Source organism: Macaca thibetana, chromosome 12, assembly GCF_024542745.1.
Source record: "Macaca thibetana thibetana isolate TM-01 chromosome 12, ASM2454274v1, whole genome shotgun sequence".
Lineage (NCBI taxonomy): Eukaryota > Metazoa > Chordata > Mammalia > Primates > Cercopithecidae > Macaca > Macaca thibetana.
Genome location: NC_065589.1, coordinates 38,874,893 through 38,892,917, shown reverse-complemented (window position 1 = coordinate 38,892,917; position 18,025 = coordinate 38,874,893). Strand labels below are relative to the sequence as shown.

The 18,025-nt window shown below is 40.9% G+C and overlaps 2 pseudogenes; both read right to left on the bottom strand.

Moving 5' to 3' along the window:
- Positions 1-10,063: 10,063 nt before the first annotated feature.
- On the bottom strand, positions 10,064-10,641 carry LOC126932302 (keratin, type I cytoskeletal 18-like; annotated as a pseudogene).
- Positions 10,640-16,603, bottom strand: LOC126932301 (keratin, type I cytoskeletal 18-like; annotated as a pseudogene).
- Positions 16,604-18,025: the final 1,422 nt, after the last annotated feature.

Sequence of the window (18,025 nt, the reverse complement as noted above, 5' to 3'; positions counted from 1 at the left end):
CTTTAATCCATTTTAATTTGATTTTTGTATATGGTGAGAGACAGGAGTCTAATTTCATTCTTCTGCATATAGTATCCAGTTTTCCCAGCACCATTTATTGAGATGGCTGTCTTTTCCCCCATGTATATTCTTGGCATCTTTGTTGAAAATGAGTTCACTATAGATGTATGGATCTATTTCTGGGTTCCCTATTCTGTTCCATTGGTCTACGTGTCTGTTTTTATGCTAGTACCATGCTATTTGGGTGCTATGACTCTGTAGTATAATTTGAAGTCAAGTAATGTTATTCCTCCAGGTTTGTTCTTTTTGCTCAGGATGGCTTTGGCTATTCTGGGTCTTCTGTGGTCCCAAATAGATTTTATAATTTATTTTTCTATTTCTGTGAAGAATGCAATTGATATTTCAATAGGGATTGCATTTGGTCTGTAGATTGCTTGGGTAGTATGGACATTTTAACAAGATTGGTTCTTCCAACTCATGAACATGGAATATCTGTTCATTTTTTCCTGTTCTCTTCAATTTCTTGCATCAATGTTTTATTGTTTTTATTGTAGAGATTTTTCACTATAAGTTTACTCATAGGTATCTTATTTTATTAATATTTGTAGCTATTATAAATGGAATTTTTAAAAATTTCTTTTACAAATTGCTTTCTCTTGGTATATAGAAATGCTGAGTTTTGTGTGCTGATTTTGTATCCTGCAACTTTACTGAATTTTGTTTATCAATTCAAATAGTTTTTTTGGTAGAGTCTTTAGGTTTTTCCAAATATAAAATCATATCATCTGCAAACAAGAATAATTGGACTTTTTCCTCTTTAATTTGGGTCCCCTTTCTTTCTTTTGTTCGTCTGTTTGCTCTAGCTAGAAGTTCCAGTATTGTGGTGAATAACAGTGGTGAAAGTGGGCATCCTTGTTGTGTTCCAGGTCTTAGAGGAAAGGCTTTCAGTTTTTCCCCATTCAGTATGATACTAGTTGTATGCCACACATGGCATACAACTTTTATTGTGTGAAGATATATTCCTACTATCCTCAGTTTTTTGAGTTTTTATCATAAAGGGATATTGAATCTAATCAAATGTTTTTTCAGCATCAGGTGAAATTATCATCTGGTTTTCATTCTTCATTCTGTTGATACAATGTATCACATTGATTGATTTGCATATGCTGAACCATCCTTGCATTCCTGGAAGAAATCCCACTTGGTCATGATGAATGATTTCTTTAAGGTGTTGTTGAATTTGGTTTGCTAGTATTTTGTTGAGGATTTTTACATTAATGTTTATCAGGGATATTGGTCTGTAGTTTTCTTTTTTTGATGTGTCTTTGTCTGGTTTTGGTATCACAGTAATACTGGCCTGGTAGAATGAGTTTGGAAGTGTTTCCTTGTCTTCTATTTTTTGGAATAGTTTAAGTAGGATTGGTATTAGTTCTTGTTTAAATGTTTGATAAAATTTAGCAATGAAGCCATTAGGTCCTGGGCTTTTCTTTGCTGAGAGACTTTTTATTATGATTTCAATCTCATTACTTCTTATGGTCTATTCAGGTTTTGGATTTCTTCATGGTTCAATCTTGGTAGGTTGTACAGGTCTAGGAATGTATTCATTTATTCTAGCTTTCCCAATTTATTGGCATATAGTTGCTCATAGTAGTCTGTAATGATCCTCTGAATTTCTGCAGTATCAGTTGTAATGTATCATTTTCATCTCTTATTATATTTATTTGGGTCTTCTCTCTTTTCTTCTTAGTTAGTATCACTAAAGATTTGTCAATTTTATCTTTTCAAAAAACCAACTATTCATTTCAGTTATCTTTTATATTTTATTTTTGTTTTAACTACATTTGTGTCTGCTCTGATCTTTATTATTTCTTTTTTTCAACTAATTTTGGGTTTGGTGTGCTCTTACTTTTCTAGTTCTTTAACATGTATTATTAGGTTCTTTATTTGAAGTTTGTCTACTTTTTTGATATAGATGCTTATTGTTATAAACTTTCTTCTTAGTACTGCTTTGGCTGTGTCCCATAGATTTTGGTATGTTGTGTTTCCATTTTTATTTGTTTCAATAAATTTTTAAATTTTCTTCTTAATTTCTTCATTGATTCACTGGTCATTCAGGAGCATGTTGTTTAATTTCCATGTGTTCATATAGTTCTCAAAGTTCCTCTTGTTATTGATTTTTAGTTTGATTCAACTGTGGTCAGAGAAGATACTTGATATGATTTTAATGTTTCAGATTTTTAAAGATTTGTTTTGTGGCCTAACATATGGTCTATCCTTGAGAATGAGCCATGTACTGGGGAGAAAAATGTGTATTCTGCAGCCATTGTATGAAATGTTCTGTAATTATCTATTAGGACCATTTGGTCTATAGAGCAGATTAAGCCTGATGTTTCTTTGTTGATTTTCTGTTTGGAGGATCTGTCCAATGCTGAAAGTGGAGTGTTGAAGTCTCCATCTCTTATTGTATTGGGGTCTATCTCTCTCTTTAGTTTTAATAATATTTACTTTATATATCTGAATGCTCCAGTATTGGGTGCACGTATACTTACAATTGTTATATCTTCTTGCTGAATTGACTCTTTTATCATTTTATAATGACCTTCTTTGTTTCTTTTTATAGTTTTTGTCTTGAAATTTATTTTGTCCAATATAAATATAGCTACTCTTGTTCTTTTTTGGTTTCCATTGGCATGGAATATCTTTTTCCATCCCTTTATTTTCAGCCTCTGTGTGTCTTTATAGGAGAAGTGTGTTTCCTTTACCTAGCAGATCACTGGGTCTTATTTTTCAATCCATTCAGCCACTCTGCCTTTTTATTGGAGAAGTTAGTCCATTTATGTTTAATGTTATTATTGATTATATTACTATTGATGTTATTGAATGTTATTATTATTATTGATAACTAAGAACTTACTCCTGCCATTTCATTATTTGTTTTCTGGTTGTTTTGTGGTCTTCTCTTCCTTCTTTCTTTCCTCCTTGTCTTCCTGTTACTGAAGGTGATTTTCCCTGGTGGTATGTTTTAATTTCTTGCTTTCTATTTTTATGTATCTGTTGTATATGTTTTGATTTGAGGTTACCATGAGGCTTGCAAATAATAAAACCCCTTATTTTAAACTGACAAGTTAAAACTGATTGCAGAAACAAACTAACGAACAAGCAAAGCAAAATCTAATAAAAGCTCTACACTTTAACTTCATTCCCCTGCTTTTTAACTTTTTGTTGTTTCTGTTTATTTCTTATCATATTGTCTATGTCTTCAGAAGTTTTTGTGGTTAATATGTGTATATAAAAAAATAATATAATACATTATATAATATATGATAAATAATATATATAAACACACACACGTGTGTATTTTTTTTTTTTTTGAAACAGGGTCTTGCTGTGTTACCCAGGCCAGACTGCAGAGGCTTGACCAAGGCTCACTGAAGCCTCAACCTCCTGGCTCAAGTGATGATCCTCCCATCTCAGCCTCCTGAGTAGCTGGGACTATAGACATGTACCACCATATCCATCAGACTTTTTTATTTTGTAATTGTTTGTAGAGAGGGGGTTTCACCATGTTGCCTAGGCTGGTCTTGAACTCTTGGAGCTCAAGTGGTCTGCCTGCCTTGGCCCCCTGAAGTGCTGGGATTACAGGCATGAGCTACCACACCTAGCCTATAGTTATTATATTTAGTAGGTTTATCTTTTAGTCTTTCTACTCAAAATATGAGTAGTTTATACATCACAATTACAATGTTGTGATATTCTGTGTACTTACTATTACTAGTGAGTTTTGTACCTTCAGATGATTTTTTATTGCACATTAATATTCTTTTCTTTCAGATTAAAAACTCCCTTTAGCATTTCTTGTAGGACAATTCTGGTGTTGATGAAGTCCCTCAGTTTTTGTTTCTCTGGGAAAGTCTTTATTTCTCCACCATGTTTGAAGGATATTTCCAACAGATATACTATTCTAGGATAAAAGTTTTTTCCTTCATCATTTTAAATATGTCATGCCACTCTATCCCGGCCTGTATGTTTTACACTGAAGAGTCTGCTCCCAGACATATTGAAGCTCCATTATATGCTATTTATTTCTTTTGCTGCTTTTAGGATCCTTTCTTTATCTTTGACCTTTGAGAATTTGATTATTAAATGCTTTAAAATAGTCTTATTTGGGTTAAATCTGCTTGGTGTTCTATACTCCTCTTGTACTTGTATATATTTCTCTAGGTTTGGAAAATTCCCTTTTTTTATCCCTTTGAATAAACTTTTCACTCCAATCTCTCTCTCTATCTCTTCGTTAAGGCCAATAACTCTTAGATTTGCCCTTCCAAAGCTATTTTCTGGATCTTGTAGGCGTGCTTCATTCTTTTTTCTCCTCTCACTGTGTATTTTCAAATAGCCTATCTTCAAGATTATGAATTCTTTCTTCTGCTTGATCAATTCTGCTGTTGAGAGACTGATGCATTCCTTAATATGTCAACTGTATTTTTCAGCTCCAGAATTTCTGCTGGGTTTTTAAAAATTATTTCAATCTCCTTGTTAAATTTGTCTGATGGGATTTTGAATTCCTTCTTTATGTTATCATGAATTTCACTGAGCTTTCCCAAAACACATATTTTGAATTATCTATCTGAAAGATCACATATTTCTGTCACTCCGGGATTGGTCACTGGTGCCTGATTTAGTTGATTTGGAGTGGTCATGTTTTCTTGGATGATCTTGATGCTTGTGGAAATTTATCATTGTTTGGGCATTGAGGAGTTTGGTATTTATTGTAGTTTTCACTGTCTGGGCTTGTTTGTACCTGTCCTTTTTGGGAAGGCTTTCCAAGTATTCAAAGAAAATTGAGTGTTGTGATTTAAATCCTTGATCGCTATAATCAGACCTGCATTAGCAGGCACCTTAAGCCCAGCAATGCCGTGTCTCTTGCAGACTTATAGAGGTACCATCTTGGTGGTCTTGGATAAGATCCAGGAGAATCCCTAGATTACCAGACAGAGACCCTTGTTCTCTTCCCTTACTTTCCCCTAAACAAATGCAGTCATGAAGTCCCGTTCTCCATGCTGAGCTGCCTGGAATTGGGGGAGGGGTGGCACAAGCACCGTTGTGGCCATCAGCACTGGGACTACACTGAGTCAGACTTAAAGCTCGCACAGCACACTGAGTCTTACACAAGGCCTATAGTGACTACTGCCTGGCTACTGCAAATGTCCACTCAAGGCCAAGGGCTCTTCAGTCAGCAGGTGGTGAATCCATCCAGGCTTGTGTTTTTTTCTTCAGAGTGGTGAGCTCCCCCTGGCCCAGGGAAGGTCCAGAAATGCCATTGGCAGTCAAGGCCTGGAGTCAGGAACCTGACGAATCGACTTGGTGCTCTACCCTACTGCAGCTGAGCTGACACAATATAAAGTCTTTTCCACTCTTCCTTTTCCTTTCCTTATGCAAAAGGAGTTTCTTTCCCTGTCCAACACTGCCCCAGGCCCATGACAAATACTGTCAGGCTATGGCTGACGTTCACTTTCAGTCAGCTTGTGGTGAGTGCTGCCATGCTTGGGTCTCTCCTTTCAGGGCATTGGGCTCCCCTCTAGCCTAGAGCAGGTCTAGAAATGCCTTCCAGGAACGAAGGCCTGGAATCTGGGACCCCAAGAGCCTGCTCAGTGCTCTACCCTACTGTAGCTGAGCTGGTCCCCAAGCTGCAAGATAAAGTTCCCTTTAATTTTCCCTCTGCTTTCCTCAAGCAGAAGGAGTCTCTCCCTGAGGCCACCACAGCTTGGAATGCACTGAGTCACAACAGAAGCCAGCATGGCTCTGAGTCTCACCCAAGGCCTGTGGTAAGTACTGCCTGGCTACCACTGATGTTTACTCAAGGCCAAAGGGTTCTTTAGTCAGCAGGTGATTAATCCTGCCAGGACTGGGTCCTTTCCTTCAAGGCAGCAGTCTCCGTTCTGGACCTAAATGTATCTAGAAATGTTTTTCAGGAGCTAGAGCCTGGAATGGGGGCCTCAGGACTCTGCCTGGTGCCCTAGCCTGCTGTGGGTGAGTTGGTATCCAAGTTGCAAGAAAAGGTCCTCTTTACTCTCCCCATGCCTCTCCTCAAACAGAAGGAAGGAGCCTCTCCTGGAGCTGCGAGCTGTGCTGCCTTGGGCTGGGAAGGGGTGATGCAAACACTCTCTTGGCTGCTTTGTCTCACTAGGTGTCTCACTAGATCGCATGCCCCACAAGTCCACTGGCTTCAAGCCACATGGCATCAGTACTTGCTTAGGAATTGCAGTCCTTGTGGCTTAGACTACCTTTCAAGTTTATTTAGGACCCCAGAGTACTTTAGCCTGAAGTGGTGGGGCTTGCTGGAACTCAGGTTCTGACCACTGGGATGTGCAATTCTCCTCTGGCTAGGGTTGGTCTAAATGCTCCCTCTGTGGGTTCTGGTTGAATTCTGCCCTGTGTTGCTTTCTGCTGTGGCAGGACAGCACTGAGTTCCAACGTGAAGTCCCACAATCACTGCACTCTTTCTCCTCCAAGCACACACATTTTGTCTCTGCTGCTGCCAGGCTATGGGGAAGGGGTGGTGTCAGTGATTCAAGACTGTCTTTATTACCTTCCTCAGTGTCCCTTTCCTTGATATGATGTTAAAACCAGGCACTGTGAAGGAATGTGTATTTTTGAATCCATTCTCATGTTGAATCAACCCACAGAAAGATACACAAATCTAACATCATTTCTGTTCAGACAAACAACAAAATTCAGTTAGTTGTTGTGCATTTGTGATGTTAAACATCACAAATTAGTATGTCAAACACGTGATGACATCCAACGAGATACTTGGATATAATGTTTGTTAATTTGTTTTCAGTCTTGAAAGCTTTCTGGGTAGAAGAGAGATAAATGAGCTTCATTTTATGAGGCCCAGAGGTATAGAATAAGGACCAATTACTTGAATTCTCAGAAGAACCAATTTAAGACAGTTGAAGCCCCTCTCTCTTTCATTCCAAAATGGCAAGAGATGTGTGTTGAAAGCAAGAATAAAGGGCTTTGGTTGGGCTCAAGAGGCGTCATCTGTTTAAAATACGGCAATGGGGTGTATTGTCCTCAAATTCCTCACCCCAGGTCAAAGTGTTAGGGAGAGAGGCCTGGTCTACTAATGGGTACATGGTATTCCCCTATCTAACAACAGGGCCTTGGTTAACAACTCATTGCTTATAAAAGGGGCAGAAGCTTCTTCTTAACTCCACTTCCAAACTTCCTAAGAGAGCAGTGTGGGGAAATGATGATTCCTTGATTTAATTTATACTGCCTATTTCCCTTCCACCTACACAGGAAAGGCAGGAGAGTCAATTTCCAGTAGAAGTGGCACTTTCTTCTTACATAGTAGGATGAAGTAATTATCTTTGTCATGTTATAAGACTCTAATTGACATCAGAGTTGACTATATGCCTTGGACATCTCTTATGTATCACTGCAAATCTCAACCTTGCCTGTCTTTTTTCTCCTTCTGTTGAGGCAAGCAGTTTGCGGTTTCAACCTGACAGTACCTCATCTCAGATGCCCTCCGAATGCTGCTCACCTGCTCTGGGGCTTCTGAGCTGATATCTTTGTGTATATTCCTCAGAAACACAGTTGGTGCCCATATATGCTTGACAGATTAGATTATGACTTTCAATCTTCACTCCCTCCCTGTAATAGAATTATACATTGAAACTTATTGTCAAGTGTTTTTATTTTTAGTACCTCCCAGTAGAAGAGAGAGAGATTTTATCTCTGCCTCCTCGACTTTGGGTTTGGCTATATGACTTACTTTGGCTTATGGAATGTGAGTGCATGGGATGCAAGCAGAAGCTGTAAATGTCTGTGTTGTTTGACTTGGTCTCATGTTTCTGCCATTCACCGTGAGAAAGCATGGACCAGGAAGTTTCTGGTCCAAGGAGAAGATACACATGGAGTAGAATTGAACCCAACCCACTCACAGACTGGAGTGGAGCATGGTCAGCTGACCTACAGACCCAGGAGTGAAAAACTGACATTTGTTTTGTAAGCTTTTAAAATTTGGGGTTGTTTGTTATATAGTATTGTTGCAGTAATAGTTGGTGATACCGTTTGGATCTGTGTCCCTGCCCAAATCTCATGTCAAATTGTAATCCCCAGTGTTGGAGGAGGGGCCTGGTGGGAGGTGATTGGATCGTGGGGCCGATTTCCCCTTTGCTGTTCTTGTGATAGTGAGTTCTCACAAGCTCTGCCTGTGTAAAAATGTGTACCCCTCCCCTTCATTCTCTTCCTTCTACTCTGGCCATCTAAGATGTACCTGCTTCATCTTCACCTTTTGCCATTATTGAAAGTTCCTGAGGCCTCCCCAGCCATGTTACCTGTATATCTTGCAGAATCATGAGTCAATGAAACCTCTTTTCTTTATAAATTACCCAGTTTCAGGTATTTACCCTTGACTTGGCTTTCCATTCTCCCAGGTTTTGTGTCACCTTGCTATGACTACTGCCTCCTGGATTCACTCCCCAGTAAAGTATTCATATAGACATCTTTGTTTCCCACTTTGCTTTTTGAGGAACCCAAGCTAAGACACTCTATGTTTACTTCTAATTTTCATTAATTACAGGTTTATATACATTGTTCAGATATTGGAGGCTCCAAAGTGTTCACCACCCCAACCTCCCACACTTTTGCCAGCAATTAGACAGTCACATTCTTTAGGTCTTCTTTGAACAAGCCTAGGGGGCTTCAGGGGATGTATCGGAGGGCTAATGAGAAGATGTTGACCTGATTTGAGACTAAATTTTATTTTATCTTCCGGTCTATCTCAATCCAAAGCCTCCTCTGTCAGTTATCAACAGAGCCCTTGCTATCGCCTACCCCAAGCCTCTTTCTTCTTAGACAGCTAGCAATCCCAGCAATAAGAATGTACTCTGTAACTCTTGGAGAATTTTCCAAAGATGGAATGGACTAACTAGGGAAGCAAGGAGTTCCTCATCACTGAAGAGGTGTTAAGGAAGCTGAGTGATCATTTGTGAACTATGTAGGAATTAAGTAAGTAAATAAAAATCATAGCTATCATTTATTTAGTGCTAAGCACATTGTTAAATATCTTAAATATACTAGCTCAAGTCTTCACAATAACCCTTCACACTACTTTCTTCATTTTTTTATCTGAGGGAATTGAGACTCTGGGAGGTTAAGTAACTTGTTTAAGGTCTGTGACCAGGAAATGACAAGGCCAACCCAGTTTGTCTTGCTTCCAAGCCTATTCTCTTCTCGCAAGTACAGATGACATTTTAATTATGGGCTAGGGGCTTAAATCAACTTGATCTTAAGATCTCTTCTATTTCAGACTCTACAAGTCTACTAACTTCTGCATCAAAGCACAGTAGCAAAAGGAGATGATATAATACTGTATGAGGTTTCCTTCCCACCTGTTTTCCTTCCTTTAAAATTGAAAAGATTGACACATCATAACTTTTTTAACAAACAAGTGAGTATAGTGGTTTTCACACTCAAATCACACCCAAGGTTGTTTTCTGATTCCAGACAGGTTTTTGCAGAATGTAGTCATTTATAAATTAGGTGAGGCTTCTGCTTGACTGTTCTGGCTGGAGTGGAGAAAATGAGCCATGAAGGTCTGTGGGAGTGTGGGGGTCATGCTGGGGGAGGTATAGGTGATGTTTACAAGGACAACTACCACAGTCAGAGATGTCTTACACCTGGGTGGCCTCTGGCTGTTTGGGAAGGATTATAAGTACTAAATATAATACAAAAGGAAAAAAGAGGGGCAACGGAGTTGGGTTTGGCCTAAAAGCTTATGATCTGACTCATAGACACCTGAAAACATTCGAGAGAAGGGGAGGAAGGTGTGTGCTTTGGGAGGATATGAGTGCACGCACGTAGGACAGTACATCTGTCACTTTGAGAGTGTACTTGAACATTTTCATGCCCTAAATAACGACGTGTTACTTGGGCTCTTCTAAGGACTAAAATGTGCTAAGTGCAAACACCAACTATGTGCTTTTTTTTTCTTGACCTCTGAACTTTTTATTGCCCTCCTGTTCCCCAAAGGGCACCCTGCTTCTGGGGCTTAGTGTCTCAGAACTTCGATTTCATCGGTCTCAGACATCACTTTGCCATCCACTATCGGGCAAGTGGGGGTCTTTTGGATGGTTTGCATGGAGCTGCTGCTGTCCAGGGCATCACCAAAATTGAAGTCCTTGCCATCTTCCAGCAGGCAGCAGTAGGTGGCAATCTCAGCCTCCAGCTTGACCTTGATGTTCAGCACGGCCTGGTACTCCTGGGCCTGGCCCTGTCCCTCTGCCCAGGTCTGTGCCAGCTCTGACTCCAGGTGCAGCAAGATCCCATTGAACTGTTCCATCTGCAGAGTGTAGCAGGCCTCCACCTGCTTCAGGCTGTTCTCCAAGCTGGCCTTCAGATTTTTCATCCAGTCCAGGTTGATACCCAAGGACTGGACTGTATGTGTCAGCTCCGTGAGCATCATCGCAGCAGCTCCAACCTCAGCGGACTGCGTGGTGACCACTGTGGTGCTCTCCACAATCTTCTGAGACCAGTACTTGTCTAGCTCCTCTGAGTTATCTGAGTCACCTCATTGTATTGGGCCCGGATGTCCACCATGACCTTGGCGAGGGCCTGAGATTTGGGGTTATCTAGTGTCACAGTCAACAGAGCTGGCAATCTGGGCTTGTAGGCCTTTTCCTTCCTCTTCATGGTTCTTCAGGAAGAGCAGCTCCTCCTTGAGAGCCTTGATCTCTGTCTCCAGCTGCAGCTGAGTGACACTGAGGTGATCAATGACCTTGTGGAGCCCATGGATGTCATTCTTCACAGACTGGCACATGGCCAGCTCTGTCTCATACTTGACTCTAACGTCAGCAGCAAGACACGCATTGTCGATCTGCAGAATGATGTGGGCATTGTCAACAGTATTTGTGAAGATCTGAGTCCTCAGGTCCTCGATGGTCTTGAAGTAGTGGTCCCAGTCTCTGACCTACGGTAGCTTCTCCTCCAGGTGCTCCCAGATTTTGCTCTCCAGCTTCCAGTTTTCTGTCTCCAGGTTCCTCACTCTGTCCAGGTAGAGAAACGCCAGGTGGTCATTTAAGCTTGGCATGGTCTCTTCATTCTGGATGCCTCCCATTCCTGCCAGACTCCCGACCATCCCTGCAGCCACATCCTTGTGTGTCTGGAATTGGTGGGTTCTTGGTCTCGTTGACTTCAAAAATGAAGCCACAGACCCTCGTGGTGAGTGTTACAGTTCTTAAAGATGGTATGTCTGGAGTTTGTTCCTTCAGAGGTGTCTGGAACTTCTTCCTTCTGGTGGGTTTGTGGTCTCGCTGACAGGTGATGTTGCAGACCTTCACAGTAAGTGTTACAGCTCACAAAGGCAGGGTGGACCCAAAGAGTGAGCAACACCAACATTTATTGCAAAGAGTGAAAGAACAAACCTTCCACAGCTTGGAAAGGAATGCAAGAGGATTGCCACTGGCTAGTCAGGGCAGCCTGCTTTTATTCCCTTATCTGGCCCCACCCACATCCTGCTGATTGGTCCATTTTATAGAGAACTGATTGGTCCATTTTATAGAGAGCTGATTGGTCCATTTTTACAGTGAGCTGATTGGTCTGTTTTGACAGAATGCTGATTGGTGCATTTACAATCCTCTAGCTAGACATAAAAGTTCTCCGAGTCCCCACTAGGTTAGCTAGATACAGAGTACTCATTGGTGTTTTTACAAACTTTGAGCTAGACACAGAGTGCTGATTGGTGCATTTACAATCCTCTAGCTAGACATAAAAGTTCTCCAAGTCCCCACTAGGTTAGCTAGATACAGAGTACTCATTGGTGTATTTACAAACCTTGAGCTAGACACAGAGTGCTGATTGGTGTATTTGCAAACCCTGACCTAGACACAGAGTGCTGATTGGTGTATTTACAATCCCTTAGCTAGACATAAAAGTTCTCCAAGTCCCCGCTAGACTCAGGAGCCCAGCTGGCTTCACCTAGTGGATCACGCACCCTGCGGTGGGTGGAGCTGCCTGCCAGTCTTGCACCATGCACCCATACACCTCAGCCCCTGGGTGGTTGATGGGACCCAGCGTGGCGGAGCAGGGGGCGGAGCTCGTCAGGGAGGCTCGGGTGGTGGGAGAGCCCACCTTGGGGTGGGGGGTTCAGGCATGGCAGGCTGCAGGCCCTGAGCCCTGCCCCGTGGGGAGGCAGCTGAGGCCCGGCGAGAACTCTAACACAGGGCTGTCCTGGGGGACCCGATGCACCCACTGCAGCTGCTGGCCTGGGTGCTAAGCCCCTTACTGCCCTGGGTCAGCAGTTCTGGCTGTCTGCTCTGAGTGCTGGGCCCACGGAACCACACCCGCACCTGCTGGAACTCATGTTGGCCTGTGAGCACTGGGCGCAGCCCTGGTTCCCGCCTGCGCCTCTCCCTCCACACCTCCCCACAAGCAAAGGGAGCCTGGGCCAGCCTCGGCCTCTCCAACCTCGGCCCTCTCCAGTCTCGGCCAGCCCAGAGAGGGGCTCCCACAGTGCCGTGGCAGGCTTAAGGGCTCTTCAAGCACCACCAGAGTGGACGCCAAGGCAGAGGAGGCGCCAAGAGCGAGGGCTGCTAGCATGTTGTCACTTCCCACCTGGACCCCAAGCCACCCCGGAAGCTGGTGGAGTGGGACATAGAGATCCGGGAACCAGAGCCTCCAGTGCCTGCATAGACGCTGGCCGCACTTCTGACTGGTGGGTGCGGTAGCTAGGCACCTGGACAGAACCAAGGGACCCGTAGTTGGTGGGGAAGCAAGTGGTGAGGTTCATACTGTCCAGGCTGGGGGTAGAGTGAGAGGACAGATCAGGCTTGGCTGAAGGCTTTGTTGTTGTTGTTGTTGTTGTTGTTGTTGAGATGGAGTTTCGCTCTTGTCACCCAGGCTGGAGTGCAATGGCGCAATCTCGGCTCACTGCAACCTGTGCCTCCCTGGTTCAAGCGATTCTCTTGCCTTAGCCTCCCAAGTAGCTGGGACTACAGGCATGTGCCACCACGCCTGGCTAATTTTGTATTTTTATTAGAGACTGGGTTTCTCCATGTTGGTCAGGCTGGTCTCGAACTCCCGACCTCTGGTGATTCACCTGCCTCGGCCTCCGAAAGTGCTGGGATTACAGGCATGAGCCACTGCTCCCGGTCTGCTCTGTTTTTAATTAGCACATAAACCAATGACTATAGTCATATAGACTACAGGCACCAAAAACTATATGTAATCTGAAAATATGTAACTGAGACATTAGGTTTTAAAAACATATAGAAAAGACACTTGTGATTAAGACTTCATATTATAGTATTACATCATAAACAAATTGTGATTAATTACCTTTAAGAAAATCTGCTCTATAGACTGAGAAGGGAGAAGTGTTGCTTCAGTACAAACCATCTTTTTGTTGCTTTGGGTTTATGTTAATGTTTTGTTTCCTTGAGTTCCTATATACTATATCATATTATATAGGGTGGGAATAGTTGTGTAGTTTTTGCTTAATAAAACATTGTTTTGGGACATTTGTTATTCCTTACCTGGGAACAGAACTCCAACATAACAAAAATTAGAGAAGATATTCTGAGAATTAGGTAACAGGAAGTAGGAATGCAGAAACAAAAGAGGAAGGGGCAAAATATAAAGTTTTATTTGCTAGAAACAGTATTTTGCAAAAGGAAAGAGAATGGAGGGGGTCAAAAATTTGGAGAAACACTATAGATGATGTTGTCCTCAGTTGTCACTGTGTACATTAACATGTTAAAGGTTCTGAAAAGTCCCATAATAAAAAAGCTCATGTAACTTGGATAAACAAATGTTTTCCAACTCATTTTGATCATCTTACTTTTTAAACATTTTCATTTTTTACATAATATGTATTAATAATTTATGGAACTATTGTTCTGTACCACATTTTGGGAAGTTGGTCCAGAACTCATATTGGTTCAACCCTTGTCCTCTAATGAAGGTACTTGTCTTCATCCAGTTTGAAGCTGATAATTAAAATAATAATAAAAATACCTTAATTGTATAGCACTGTTCAGTTAATGAAATGCTATCACATCTACTTTCTCTGTTGGTCTTTATGACAGCAGTCTGAGGTAGACAATATTGTTCTCATTTCACAGATAAGGGAACTGAGACACAGAGCGTTTAAGTGGTTGTTATGGCAACATGTAGAGAAGAGAAGGGAGTTGAACCTTAGTCTTCTGCATTTAAATGGCAGGCTTATATTTATTATGCTGTTGAAAGTGTTTTTATGTAAATGTATGTACTTGATGAAATGTATATAACTGGCTGGGAGGGGGAAGAGAGAGGGAGAGAGACTGAGAAAGAGAGAGACAGATATTGTGATGTGATGATCAGACTGCAGGTTACAGAACCTAATCATCTTCTATATCGCCAATGGAAATTGGAGAAAAAGTTTATTGGATTTCATAATGACTCTATGTTTATGATCATTTAAATTATTCAGTTAAAGTTTTTTTTTTTTTTTTAAGTAGAAATACTATTTATTTATTTAAGATGGAGTTGTCCAGGCTGGAGTGCAATGGCACGATCTTGGCTCACTGCAACCTCTGCCTCCCGGGTTCAGGCAATTCTCTTGCCTCAGCCTCCCAAGTAGCTGGGATTACAGGTGCCTACTACCATGCTCGGCTAATTTTTGTATTTTTTAGTAGAGACGAGGTTTCACCATGTTGGCCAGGCTAGTCTCGAACTCTTGACCTCAGGTGATCTGGTTGCCACGGCCTCCCAAAATGCTGGGATTACAGGCATAAGCCACCGCGCCCAGTCAGAAATAATACTTTAATCATTGGGAAGAAAGAACACAAAAAGCTCAACTACTGACATGTGAAGTATCTTATCTCTGTATAGATAAAACAAGATAAAACCATAGACAAAACAAGGGCAATACAGTTTGTTAAATCCCAGAAGGATTTCTAAATAGTCATAGGGAAAAGTTTTAAACAAGAATTCTTAAAGGTTCTGGCATGTGAAATTAAAAATTCCACAATAATGTTCTCAAGAACAAAAGGTTTAATCTCGTGTGTGTGTGTGTGTGTGTGTTGTGTGTTTGTATAGCCACATGAAGCATGATATCGTTAGACTACAAGACTTTGATGAGTCAAGAAACGTAATTATTTGGTCAAGCTATTGAATTCAAGCAGATATTTTCATAGTGTGAGTCTTAAAGAAAAACAATCATAAAAAGGAAAAAGCTTATGAATAATGAAGACGAGAAATTCAGGTCACACTATGCCCAGAAGCTATACTTTTTTTCTACCTCAAGTAAGGAGCTCTCTAAACATATATTCTTCATAGATACAGAAAACATTTCTTTCTTTCCTTTTTTTTTCTTTCTTTTGAGACAGAGTCTCTCTCTGTTGCCCAGGCTGGAGTGCAGTGGCACAATCCCGACTCACTGCAACCTCCACCTCCCAGGTTCAAGCAATTGTTGTGCCTCAGCCTCTCCAGTAGCTGGGATCACAGGCATGCACCATCATGCCCAGCTAATTTTTGTATTTTTAGTGAAGACAGGATTTCACCATGTTTGCCAGGCTGGTGTTAAACTTCTGGCCTCCTGTGATCCACCTGCCTCGCTCTCCCTAAGTGCTGGGATTACAGGTGCGAGCCACTGTGCCCAGCCACAAAACATTTCTTGTAATGGTCTTTTATAGGAGACATTTGCAGATAATGTTCCAGAACATATTTCTCCGTAGGAGCTTTGCATTTCCTGATATTTCAGAATTTGCATGGATCTATGTAGTAATGATTTAGCAGCACAATGAGCTACACCAATAGATGTATATAGTTAATGAAGCATGTGGTTGAAATAGAAAGTGTAATTTAAAATGGAACTACTAGCACCAGAGAAATGTGAATGCTTTGTTGTTGGTCTGTTGCTGTTAGGCCTGATTCAAGAATCAACATATCACCAGGTGTGGTGACTCGAGGCTGTAATCCCAGCACTTTGGGAGGCCAAGGCTGGTGGATCCCTTGAGTCCAGGAGTTTGAGATTAGCATGGGCAACATGGTGAAACCCTGTCTCCACAAAAAATACAAAAATTGTGTAGTGCATGCCTGTAGTTCCAGCTACTTGGGAGGCTGAGGCAGGAGTATCATCTGAGCCCGGGAGGTGGAGACTGGAGTGAGCTAGTGAGCTGAGATTGCACCCTTGCACTCTAGCCTGGGCAACAGTGTGAGACTCTGTCTCAAAAACAAAACAAACAAACAAAAAACACCCCAAGAAACAAAAACGTGTCATTGACGAGAATGTCATCAGAAGATCATGAGAGAAAACTATAGTTGGGACTAGAATCCTAAGAATTTCATTAATACTTTGTTCTTAACGATTTCATTCAGATGAGTATAAAGTACAGCTCTACTTTAGTAACAAATTGCTCACATAGAGATTGACCCAATAGTCCCATAGACAGGTTTTTTTTTTTGTTTTTTTTTTTTTGGTAAACATAGCAATTAACCCTTCTGGTCTTAAAGCTTGAAACTTACGTTTGTTTTATGTGAGTTCCTAACTTAGAAAACAACCCTCAGGCCTCCCAAAAAGTATCAAATCACTGAAACTCACCAGATCATCCATCCAGACAATGAGAAGCCAGGCCCCTCACTTGTCATAATTGCTCCCTTACCTCTCAGTAGTTCCTGTTTTCCCACACAAAGTTACATTTCTTCCCTGCTATGTAAACCCCTAATTTCAGTTGGTCAAGGAAATGGATTTGAGACTGCTCTTCCACCTTCTCAGCTGCAGCACCTGATTAAAGCCTTCTTCCCCAGCAGTAATTGGCATCTCAGCAAGTGGCTTTCTGTGCAGCAAGCAGGACATAAACCAAATCCTTGGGGTTTTGGTAACAGCATCACAAGAAGTTTGGTAGGTTGTCCATGGCTGGTACAGGAGCTGAATCACATGATCAAAGCCCAGGCTTTTTCTGTCTTCGGATGCCACTATTTTAGGATTTGGCTATTGTCCTCAAACTTGCAAGGTATCTGCTTCATTTCAGGAATCATATCTATGTATCATTCGGGAAGAAACGTAAAGGGTCAAAAGCCTTCATGAACTTGTCTTGTTTTCTTCTCAAAAGTGTTATTATGTTTTGGCAAAATACACCATCCACATAAAAAGAGTTCAAATAATAAATGTATAATATGTGTGCACACGTATATATGTGGTTCAATGTATGATAATATAATGAAAACCTGTATATGCCTGTCCTAGAATAAGAAATAGAAAATAACTATTTTCTATTGCATGGAAGATTGTCTACATGGGAAGTTCCTTGCATCCCTTCTCTATTCTATCTTCCTTTCTCCTTATCAGAGATAAACATTGATTTGTGTTTTTATCATTTTCTTTTCTTTAATTTTAACATATATGTATGCATTTTTAAGAAGTATGTTTTTCAGTTTTGCATATTTTGACCTTTATGTAGAATCATATTCTATGTTTTCTTCTGCAACTTGCTTTTTTGCTCAATATTAGATTTGAGATAGTTATCTATACTGATGCTATTCATTTCCATTGTTACAGTTTTTCCATTGTTTCAATATATCCTTCCGGTCTCCAATTTTAGTTATTTTCTTTTCTTTCTATTTTAAGGAATCAGGCTATTACATATCTCCTTGTGCATGAGTGGAATATTTTCTTTAAAAAATATATATCTAGGAGTGGAATTGCTGTATTTTAGGTTGTGTTAAATTTCAACTTTTCTAGATAATGGCAAATTGTTTTCCAGTTATTGTGTCAATCCTCTTTACCATTAGCAATGTTTAGGATTACCTGAAACTGTAAAACTCCTAGAAGAACACATAAAAAAACAGCTTGTTGACATTGGTCTTGGTTTTGATTTCTTGGATATGACTGCAAAAGCATAGGCAACAAATGCAAAAAATAGACAAGTGGGACCACATCAAGTTACAAATCTTCACAGCAAAGGAAACAACAGAATGAAAAGGTAACAAAAAGAATGAGAGAAAATATTTTTAAACCATATATATCTGCCAAGAA